At 37.7% G+C, this 12655-nt stretch overlaps 1 protein-coding gene across 3 annotated transcripts in view; it reads right to left on the bottom strand.

Moving 5' to 3' along the window:
• ZNF385B (zinc finger protein 385B) overlaps positions 1-12655 on the bottom strand; it is a 123856-nt gene that overhangs the window by 5619 nt on the left and 105582 nt on the right. The window lies entirely within an intron of this gene.

The following is a 12655-nucleotide window of genomic DNA, read 5'->3' as shown; positions in this document are numbered from 1 at the left end:
ATGTCATCAGGCCAAGACTGTGCTACCAAGAGCTCTGAAAACAGGATTGTACCCACTCAAACACTTGAAAGGGTGTATGAAATATGAATAGCCATTCTGAAACTAAACCCCACAGTTGTTGGCATATTTCCCAGAAGTGCATTGCAGTACATCAAGTTTAGATTGTTATAAACCAGGAAAAAGAAAATTCTAGTAAAATAACTATGATTTTTTAAAAATAACAATAAAAGTATTTTGAAATTAATATAAACTGTATTAAACAACATAAACTGTATTAAACATTGAAAATAATAAAGTACAAAGACTACTGTTATGACCAAACTAATGTTAAAACAAAATTCTGAAGGTATTTTGATTGACAAAGTGTGACAAAAGAAACTGATGTTAAATTGTACTTCATAGGCTATTCAATTTTAAGGTCTCCATAGTAATAAGTCACATCTGCAAAAATCTAGAATACTTTATATGACTTATGAGTCTTCATAAAACGCAGTTTCGATAAATAGCATTTGCTAACATTCTAAATTAAAGAGTTTTCAGCATGGAAAATTCTCAGAGGTGCTAACATCTACAAATGAAGCACACTGAATAGCTGTCATTTGTAAATTTACATTACTGAAAAATAGAATTGTTGTTGTTATTTTGTTCTATGCAATATTATGGCAAACTGCAAAAGGCATAATACCAGGATATATGTGAACCAGAGTGGAATAAAGGAAGGTTCCATGGTATTCTGCATTGCAGGCCTTAAAGGAAAAATACACCTACAGAACTGCAAACTGTATGTTAACATACACCAATTACACTTTCTGTTTGGCTTTGGGGACTTTTTATGGTGTTACCCATGGGTTTTTATTTTTTTTTTTTTTTACTGCAAGCATAAAAATTTGGTGCTTTTGAAACACCTCCTGGAGACAGAAATCACCATCTCTGTGCAATAAGCACAGTGCTTACCCTCCTGCCCTCAGCCTCTGCCTGCACTGATTTCACTGACCTCAACAAGAGGGAGCAGACTTTGTTTTGCCATCAAAGGTCTGTGGAGAAAGATCCCAAGGTATTTTAAATGGGCCACCAATTGCCATGACAGAGCAATGGTTTTTCAACAATGAATTTAACAGATGATTGAAAAAATGGCAGATTTCATTTCTCACTTCTCAGCAGGCCAACAGCTGATGTGGTATGTTGGTTTCTATAATACTCCCCAGATTTACACTGTTTTCACTATTCATATTCCAACAATTCTAGAGCATACGACACGTGACACACTAACAAGAAAACTTCTACAGAACTAAAGAGAAGTTACCAGCCTGCAGCTGGGCTCAAATCTGCCAGTATCACAGCTTTTGGAAAGAACCTCAGTTCACATAATAATTCCATCATTTGGAAAACTTCCTGACACAAATAAGTTCTTCGTCGATGGAGATTTATAAGGAGAGACATACGCCCCTCTATGAATTAATGTTTCCTTCCAGCATTCTAAATGTTTAATGCAGAACATCTTCAAAGATCATAATTGTAAGGTTATTATACAGTTTAACTCCCACGGAAAGTACACGGAGCTAAGTGCCTATTTGTCACTGCAGTGGGGCCACAACTGCATTTTCCTGGTTTCTAAAATCAGAAAATTGCACTTTTCCAAATGGGGTTTTGATAACAGCTTATTGTTTCAATCCACAGAATTCAAAACACCATCACTTAGAGTTTTATGTTTGAGACAGAAATGCCAACTATTCAACAGTGCAAAGCACAGGAAATGCAAATTGCATGTATGTACCAAGCTCAAAGATGATTACTCTTTTATTTGTACTTACAGCATAGAGCTTACAAATAATATTTGCATGCAGAAATCAAAAAAATATAACTGTTAATGGTTGCACTCATATTCATACTTCCAAACTTCCATCACCTTATAAAATACACATGAATTGTAAGATGCAGCTGTAGGATTATAGTCCTCTTGCTATTTCTGAAGGTGTTACTGAGAATAGGCTCAGATTTACTGTGATCTCCACCTGGGTTGAGACCAACAGAGCCAGGCAAGCCCAAATAAGTGCAGGGGTGAATCCATCCTGCCCAGACCATGGACACAGCAGCTTCTGCTGCACAGCTTAGCAGACCACAGCTGGAAGCATGAGACCAGGGCAGTACCAGCCTACTGCTTGAAGGCAGCTGCAATTCAATCTGCATCAGGGTCAGGTTGAAATGCTCACACCAAAATTCATGTGCAAGAAGTTAATTTAAAATCTAATTTGTACTGTTTCCCTATGTTCCTTTTCCATACAGAAAAGCCATATTTCGTGCGTCTTAAATTCCAGAAAAGCAAATTGATGATTCAGGTTCTTACTGAAGCCTCAATTTATTTTGAAGTACAGCCCAGGGAAAATAACTAAAGCAAGCTAATTAAGTATTGCTTTGGGCTCAGTAATATCGATGCTTTTCTCACCCATTACATTGTTTTAATTCTGCTTTGAAGTTGTTTTCACGTATTTTGCTTGTTTGACTCATGCTTGTGTCAGCGCCACGTTAAAATTCAAGACTTATTTATCTGATCAGTACTGCCTCATTTCAAGCACCAAAGCCAGGATACTGCAGAACAGCACCTCACAAGTTCAAACCTACAGGTTCTACTGCTTGATTTTTACAGCTGAAGTGGCTCACTGACCTTTGCAGGTCATGCTACTCTTACTACAGCTGCTGTGGCATAGACAATAGCTCCTAGTGTGGTGCCAATATTGGTTTGGATAGCCTTGAGTTAATATAAGTTGTGCTACAGGGAGTTGCCATTAGTTTGAAGTGTTGATCTTGGAGACTGAGAGAGAGTTTGAGGGAAAGCAAACATATCTCCCACACTGGTAAAGCTGTACTGAGTGAAATAGATTATCAGGTTCTCCCCATAATTTCAGCAGCTCCATATATGCCTGTGAATATATAATAGTGAGCTGCATTAAACAACGTTTGAAGCATACAGTGATTATAGAATAGGAAAAGGAAATCCATGAGATTGTCAGAGTATTAAACATTCTTACTCCAAACAACTGTGTAGAAAAGGTAAAAGCAGTTGCATTAATTACATTAATAGACAATCCAATAAATTTTGCTGAAAAGCTTGTCAGTAAAGCTAAATTAGCATCCCTAAACACAACACAAAAATTTATCTGTTGAAAAATAAAATACTCAGTTTAAATTTGACACGTTAAATACTTGGCATACGTGAAATAAATCCAGAAAGTGACAAAATATACCCACTTGCAATGCTGAAGGTAGGTGAGTTACTTGTATAGATACTCAATAGTCACCAGCTAACTTATCTGTTCTAAGATTTCTGCACACGGAAGTTGCTCCCCAGACCAAAACATCAGTTTAAAAGCAGAGATGACCACTGCAGACAGGTATAAAACCACAGAGATACAACCACCAGCAGTCAAACTTCTCACGAGTGTTTTTCTGTTTTTCAATCCATCACAGCAAAAATGAAATTTTCAAAGGTGAGAATAAAAGAAGCAAGTTTTGCAGCTGATTGCAGGGAACTCTTCACAAATAGGTCCAGGAAGAGCTGGAACTGGTTTCAATGGCTGTGTGTGGTTAGGTGCAAGGCAGCATTTAAAAGTGTATAACAAAAGACATACAAAGGTATGGAGAGCTTTGAAAGCGAAGGCCATAAATCTGGAGAGAGAAAAATCAGTACCACAGAAATACTTCAACAAAATCTGCACGTTTTTAAAACGAAAACTATTAAAGTACAGAGATCACAGTCAAAGAGATAACATGCCTGGCTGAATGTAATTAAGGGAGGTGTTAAGGAACTACAACCAAATAAAATCAAGGTGGGGAAAACTTATTTAGTCACACTGTACTGATAGTACTGCCTTAACCAAACCTTAGGATCTACCCTGGAACACAGGCCTGGGGATAGAATGAGAGCACCCACAAATAACTATATTGGAAACAAGAGCTGCTGTACATCTCCTTGACCTGAAATAAGATTTAAAGGGAGGAGATCATCAGTGACTAAATTGCCAGGATAAAAAGAAGGGTCTCTTTCAGTGTATTAGCAGAAAAGTTACTGAATAGAAAGTCAGACAATAGCACCTGTAAGAAAAAAGCAAGTTTCAAAACACTATTCTTCACAAAAAGCATTTTCTTCTGGTTCACAGCACTACAGAGGAATAAACCACACACACAAACACACACACACACACACACATATACAAGTAGCTGTTCTTCTTATGATGCAAAAGATGAACACTTTGAGTAATACATGCCATAAAGACAATAGCAGGACAGCAATTAAGTTACTAGTGGTCACAACCTTTACAGATTTGTAAGTACCCTGTCCTGCATCTCAGCACCACTCACAAAACCCCTCAACAAAACAAACAACAAAGAACATTCGATTATTTCTTCACACTTATTAAGATGGAGGTAGCAAACTTGTATAAGGTATTTCAAAATATTTATTTGTTTTGTCTGCACATTTGCTGAATAATGAGACTGTAATGGCTGTCAGACAAAATACCTACTTTCTCACCAGTTGTGCAGTCTACTGAGAAATGAGGATGAAAAACCCGTAGGGCTCTGTTCTAGAAAAATTCCACAGCAAACCTACATGCAAATCAGACAGCACAGTGCATCTATTAACCCTTTGGTTACTCTTAGTTTTTGTAATTGTTTTTTCTTGTACTTCAGGCCTGTATGAAAAAGAGCAACATTTTATATAACGAAATAAATCTGCTTGACACATTCTGAAGAGAATAAATTTTGTCTCTATACAAAGATGGGGGAAAAAAATGGAAGCTATAAATATAAAGCTTTTCCTCTCAAACACAAACGTGGCTTCAATTAAGCTGCAACATATTTTCTCACAATACTGAAGCTACATCAGGAAATGTCTGGATGGCTGTGCAATATTAGGTGAACTTGGTAGCTGGAATGATTATTTGATTAACTGCATCACTACCCTCCAACAGGCTGAACCCAAGTATCTTTTCACTTCAGAAGCATTGCTTGCATGGCCAGGTTGCAGCAGTGATGCTGACAGTTCCTTAGATATTTTATTTCTGATTTGGCATACCACAGGCTCCAACAAGGGAACCTATATGTTCTTCAGGGTATGAAAATATTTGTGCTGATCAGAATAAAGATGTAATGCTAAAAATACGTCTGCTTTTGCAATTTTGGTTGGGTTTAATTTTTATGGAAGTGGACTGATGAGATTTAGAAAATATTTGGAAGTACATGTAGTTCTGCAAATGTAAAAACCTTGCTGCCCTGCAACATCTATTCCTGTACCTATTTGTACACCTGCCTGAACTGAAAGTTCCTGCTGCTTCAATTACTGGGTTGTCAGAGGTGATCCTGCTGTATTGCCTAGGATTTTTAATCAATTACTTACACGTTTGGAGATTCTTAGGGAATTGATTTAGGTTGGCTGGCTAGTGTCTGTTTTACAAGACAAGATCAAGAAGAATCTTTATGCACTCACCAGCAGGGGAAGAAAAAGAAAGATATGTTGGCATATACATATAAAACATAATAAAATAACTACAAAATTGTTGCATATTAACAAAGGGCATTCACATTCCAAAACCATCTTATTTAATACTTCAACACAATGCAATTTCTCAGTGCAAAAGCTAGAGGAATAAGAAGGGTTGATTTTGTACTGTTAGCCAAAATGCAGTAATGTAGTATTTGTGGAGAAAACAAGCTTTGAACACTCACTTGAGGCCATTTGCATGGAGTCTCCATGTCACCTGCTGATCTTTAATGATATTTTACAGAATGCACATTGTATCAGACTTCTCTTTTCCTAATTTGAAAAAAGATTATTACAATTTCCAGCTTCCTCCTCCTCTAGGTTTTAGGCCTAATAGGGTGACCAAGTAACTGTGGCAAATGCAACATATTACTTCTGGAGAAAATCAGCTTCTCTACAAACACCAATACAGAGCAATATCCTAGTGTACAATGCTAATACCTCAATGACATGTTGGGAAAACAATCACTAGAAGTTTGTTCATAAAACTCAGCAATATCAGTAGCACTATAGTGCTGGCAACTGAAAACAAGGTGGATCTAGAAAACAGCTAGCAAGTGTGAATGCTAATTTAAAGAATATCCATAAAGTGAGATCATCCAAAAGCTCAGTCTTCCTAAGTCCTGTTACTTTATAGCCAGGCATATTTATTTTCATCTTTTCTGAGCTATGCCAGTCTGTTTGGGCTGGAATAGGAAAACTTGTGAATTAGAAAATTTTAATACAGTGTGAGCAAAGCTTGAAGTACAGTATAAGATTTGATATTAAAAAATATGGCTCTCCTCTGGGTGAAAGCAAATGTTTTTTGCTAGCTATAAACTTGTGTTTTTCTGACAACAGACATCTATTATTTTGAAAATATTTTATACTCCCATTGCAAATTCTGGTACATCTATTTCTGGCATCCTGGAATGCAAACTTTCTATAGTATTGTACTGTCTTTTTAACTTTTTAATAATGCAGGAATGCTTAGAAAAATAACTTTCAAAGATTATAACAAACAAACAATATTTTGCCCAGAGATCCTTCACTTCTGCTTAGCCTCAGTTCATCATGTCAGCTGTAAAAATAACATTGGCTCTATCATTTACGAATCTGAAATGTATTACTAGAAACACATTTCACTTGCTGCTTGTGCAAAACAAAATTCTTAAAATTCTGTGCTCAGATGCTGAAGTGCTTTGGAACTTAATATGAAATTTACGGGCATCTAAATAAAAGAATCAAGGAGAACTGACACACTCTGCAAGTAAATTCTCATGGGCCTGTGTCTGAAGTACTCTCTTGGTTCTTGCCCAGCCAGAACTGCAGTTGAAGTCAGCTATGAAACACTCGTCTTCATTTCAGTTAAATGACATCTATAATTGTGCATTCCCACCTACTTCTGCAGCAGGTTTACCTGAGCACTGTGAGTATTCAGTCATGCCCTCAAGATTCGACAAATCAATTGCATTTCAGATATAGCTTGTCTAACCAACACTAAAATATTTTCACTCTTCTTAAAAACAAGTAATAAGGAAATAATGAGTAGCCTAATGTTTGTATAAATAATTTTTCTACTATAGGAAATTAAGTATATTTCCCCCTTCACTGCTGAAGCAGCATTGGCCCTTCACCATTCTTTTATATTTGGACTGTAAATTCATTCAAGGGCTCAGAGAAAAGGAGAAAAGTTAAATTTTGCAGCTTCAAGCCTTTAACTTCACAAAACTGAACACAGAGAAAACTTTATTCAACTACCAACTGTATGAATAATCACCAGAATCCTGTTATTTATTTTCTGATACCAGTGAAAAATGCATATCTGTATCAGAAGAACTGCCTTATTTCCTTAGGAATATGCTGCTTCAATAAGTGTTATGAAAGTATTAAATACAACTGAAATTAGTTTTCCCAGGGTTATTAAAAACCCCAACAGAACCAGCAGGTGTCTTTAGCAAGTTATATTGTTATTGCATACTCACCTTACTATCATTCCATTATCACCATCATCCTATTAAAAAAAAATCCTCTTGGTATATTCAACAGGCAGTTCTATATTCAATCATTAACAGAACAAACGAGAAAAACAGATGCTTGATTTCACAGTATAAAAGAGGTGCTGAAAGATTCAATGTATATGAAAGGACTCTTTAAATGACCACATACATCTAGCTAAAAAAACTCCAGTAGCTGATAGCATGCCTGGTCCTGCTGCCATCATCAAGCACCACTAGTACAGTGGATTTTGCTGGGCCAAATGCCTGCCTCTTCTTCTTGAAGAAAGAAAAGCTTTGTATCATTTTAAGAATGCTAGTAAAAAGAATGTTGTCCAAGTTTTTAGAATTTGATTAAGTGGTAATACTAGAGGCATACAGTTTTAATGATACAGGACTTGAGTGCTCAGGCACAGAGCAGAACACCCAAAAGTCTTATTTTACCTTGCAATATATTTTTGTTACCAAGCTTATGCTTATTTCACTACAGGAAAAGCAAAACCTTACCATTCCTTCAAAAGAAAATCCTGGTTTCATATATTTCTGATATAACTATAACTGGAGAGAGAAAAGTTTGGTCTTTTCCAGTTTGAGCAAGAATTGCAACAGCTCATCAATGTACATGTGTCAGCTGCAGAGCTTGTTTCTCAGTTAATGACACCTATAATCAGTTTTCAGTAGAGGTGCAGAATGTGAAATGTGCTAGCATTATAGACAGACCAAAGATTTCCAGGGGCTGCCAGGAGCTTATCAGCAGCAAAATGCACAGTATGACTGGTTTGCCATTCAGATTTAGACACGCATAGAAAGATGATGCTTGAGTATCCACTTTTGAAAAGTGTGAACAGTAAGGCTGGCAGGGAAGAAAGTGTTTAAAGATCCCTATTGTAATGATTTCCTGTTAATAGACTTTGATTTGCTAATTTTTCTTTTGGCTCACCTTTCATCCTAAGAGCATAAACCAAACAACAACTTGCTGAAAGAGCTGCTGAAATTTCCTGCCAGAAAATGCCCAGAAGCTATTTACTATTAAATCAAATACAGGCACTGCATGTACCATGGATGTCAGTACAAATATGGCACTTGCAAGAGTGTAACTGTGATGAATTTATGAGTGCTTATTAGTCATATTTTATATTATCAGTTGTAAAAGCACTGTGGTCAAGCAGAAAATTCTGTACTGTGCCATTACCTCTGTTTTGGGGATAGAGTTTCAAAAGATGGCAATATAGAAGGATCTTTCATATGGCTGTGAAACACTGAATCAAAAAGGAGCAAAGCTTACCATCCTCGGAGGAGGTAGTGAAAAATGCCCTTAAAATGACTCTCCTTGGTGGCTGAATCAGATTGAATTTACTACTTAGTTGACTGTAAACTAATACCTTTATCTAACAGAAATACGCCTGTGCCTAGCAGGCACCATCTGAATCCACATAAACACAGATGCATGGCTATTTTATAGAGCATAGCTTCAGCAGAATTCTTTATGTCATCATAAAAGTGAAGAACTGATGAGGCTCATCAGTAGCATTTAAAGGAGGTCAGACATAAGCACAAGCATCTTTGAAGGGCGTAAGGCAGAACCTCTAAATAGGGCACAGTGACACTCTGGGGGACACCAAGCCAAACACATCCTCATCCTCTTCCTCTCTTAGAGCCACTCCTTATCCCTGCCCCACCCTCAAAATTCAATTGGCACAACCTGTTTTGAGGTCTAAAGCACTTTGGCACATTACCCAAAATTATAAAATGGAAGAATAATTAGAAACACTGTAGGTTTGAGGTTCTTATAATGATATCTGTGTGACAAATAACCTTGAATTTGCCAGGGCAGAGATGCCACAGTTCAGCTGGGTAGGTTCTGTGTCTCTGGCTCCTAACTACTTCTGGAGGATCATATGAGAAACAGTTTATCTGAGCTATGTAAACAAGCCATTCCTCTAAAATGTGTGGGAAAACAAGGTGATAAATAGAAACAAATGTTAAGGTGAAAAGGAATTTTGCTAAGAGATCAGGTATCATTTTTTTTTGCATTTAAGTAAGGAGCTGCATATATAAAAATCTAGAATTTAAGCACTGGCAGAAAGATTTTTAAAATAAGCAATGAGAGAAAGACGAATAAGGGAGCGGACCTGATGGTGAACTTGTGAAATACAAGCTGGGCCTACCACTGCGACATTTCACACGTGGCTGATGAATGCACAGCAGTGGCAATGGGCACACTGGAGAAATCCAACCCATCATAAGCTTCCTGAGTAAACGTCATTCAACGTGTTGCGCTCTACTTTGGGATTAAAATGAAAAAACAGTCTGTTTTGTTGGGAAAGCATCCGCAGACAGCCCTCAGTGAACTAAAGCCCCCAGACAAGACCACAAGGTCAACTTTTCTAAGTCTGATAAAGCTTGGAGTTGCCAGTCCTGTCTAATGGGACAACTACTAATTGCCATGTCTACACAACATCCAGTCATTTATTGGGCCTATCAAGAGGTCCAGGTTATTTTCCAAATGTGATCTGGTTCACCCAGTGTCACACACAGTGCCACGCTCTGGCACAACAATGTTCCTCAAAGCAACCTCCAGCTATTTTGAATTATGCAGCTGTAATGACTGGAATAACTCCTCTAGGACACACTTAGGAGCAAGAAACTGGCAAAAAACTTTGCAGTCACAGCCCCTTCCTGCCATTTGTGCCATACACAGCAGATCAGCCCAGGGCTGCTCATATGCTGGAACATCATCACTATGACCCTGTGCACTGCCTGTTGAGCTGTCCTAAGACAGAGCACCAGAGCAAAGCTGTAGTACAAAGGGTCAGGATTTAAAACAGGTTCTAGAGCTTGGCCTAGTTAGGAGTGTAACGTGCTCTGTTCCTGTTCCAACTGAACAAAATGGGGTTTCATAGAGCAGCCAAAGGTTTATCTCTACCTACTAATTCCCAAATAGCAGAGTCTTTTACTGCAATGAAGACTGAACCTGAAATGCCCATAACTATAATTTCACAAATGGGCATGAAGCCAATAGAACATACAGCAAATGATCAAAGGCTAAAATAAAATTATCTTTTATAATCTGAAATATGATTTTGACTCTTGAGAAGTTTAAAACAGTTGCATTTACTTTCCAATTTTCATATCAAAGCAAAATGCAAATAAGTTGATTACACATCGTTTGTATGTTTCATTTTGAACTATTTATTTAGATTTAGAAGTAAGATCAAAGAATTCCTCTTTGCTTGATAAGTAAACAGTGACATTTCAATCCAGTCATTATCATATGCATTCCTGAAGGATTCATCACAGTAAGCATCTAGACTATGCTGACCTGGGGTCACAGACACCACCTTCTATTGCATTCTCAGAGCTATATTTAAACCACACTTCAACTATTCCAAGCTGTGCTATGTACTGGTTATTACCCTTACCCTTTCCTAAAGCAATGCCATCCATATACATATCCTTCTGTGTAGCCATCTTGAAAGCCCTGGGCTTCCACTGGGAGGGAAGGGAATCTTTGCCACTGTGCTGAGTTTGCATGGTTAAGCTTTGGTGGTGGGAGGGATGCAGAGGTGGCTTCTGTGAGAAGCTGCCAGAAGTTTCCCTTATGTTTGACAGAACTTGTCTCATGAGCTTTCTGCTGTATTTTCTCCCCCCTGCCCAGCTGAAGATGGGAGAGGTAGAGTGGCTTTGGTGGGCACCTGGCATCCAGCCAGGATCAACCCACCACAGCAAGAGCAGTTCCCAGTGCTATTAACACAGCTGCTCTGTAACCACATCTCAAAGCAGCTACAAAAAGCTTGCAGAATCACAGTAGTGATTTTCTAGCATATAAAACTGTTATACAGCCATTACTGGACTTTTCCTGTGTGGTTTGAAAAACTGTGTGGGAGACAGGTTATGGATATATCCCCTATGCACACCTCCAGTCTGCAAATACCTACCAGGACAAGCAGAGATGACCCAGCTATAGTAGGAGAGCAACAATTTTGTGACACAACTTGTGGCAATTTTTTCCTGTCTGCAGAGTGAATGGGGTAGGGTGGTCGTATTTACAAGTACCAATAAATAAGTATTTTCTGAACAGCAAGGAGTTGTGAGCTTAGACAATGAGATCACACAGTAGCCTGACAAAGTTAGAGTGCAAACTTGTTCAGTTAAACCCAATCATACCCATTTAGAGGCAGCCACCTGCACCATTCCTGCACTACGGCTATACTATTATATATTTATATATAATAAATATATTATTATACTATTATATATTTGCTGATGATCTGTTTACAAAGGCCATTTCCAAGTCACACTGTATTATTAATAGCAGGGAAGAACTCTCTCTCACAATGTGGGCATTGTCATGCTCAGACCACAGTCACACCTTTCTGTTTGGCTGAGACAACTTTTGTCTACAGGAGCCCACATTCTTCTGGAAATATCCCAAAAAACCTTAAAGATTAATTTCACTTTTGTTGCTCTACCAGCAGCCACATTTCTCAAGCTGAAAGGAACAGCTGTAGAGACACCACTGCTTCATACTTTTTGAAAAATAAGGACTGGATTAATTTGTATTTTGTTTTTGATGGATTTATCACTAGGTGAGCTAATAGTGAAATGATTTTTCCTTTTAGTACTATAGTGGTGACTTCTGACACATAAATGTTTTGGACTTCATGCTATGTCTGACTCAAAGAACACATGGCTCTGTAGAAAACTTAACCTGACATTTTAGTTCAATATTTAACAACTGCTCTGTCTGGAGAGCTCCAAATCATTCATCATTATCTCATTCAAAATGACAGCACATCAGAAAGCATGCTACTCATGCCTGTTGTGCCCCTTTATTAGCAGACCTACATAAGAGAATGATTACAGATTATCAATTTACTGTAATGCTCCCTTACTGTTTCTGCACTAATACCTGTGGAAGTACACAAATAAAAAAAGATCACGAGAACTTGTAATTGTCTTCTCTGTTTAGCTTCTCTTTGTACTCTTCCATACACTAGAAAAAGGACACCAGAAATTATTTACTACTTGATGAACATTTCTCAAGAACTCTCCAAAGTACAATGGCTAAACAACAGCTTCCCAAGTGGTGGAATTTCATTCTCTTCCTTGATTTCATTTAGCTTATGTACTTCTAAAACAA

The sequence above is a fragment of the Cinclus cinclus genome, chromosome 9 (assembly GCF_963662255.1).
Source record: "Cinclus cinclus chromosome 9, bCinCin1.1, whole genome shotgun sequence".
NCBI classification, from domain to species: Eukaryota; Metazoa; Chordata; class Aves; order Passeriformes; family Cinclidae; genus Cinclus; species Cinclus cinclus.
Note: the sequence above shows the minus strand (reverse complement) of the source record. Positions and strands in the feature narration are given on the sequence as shown.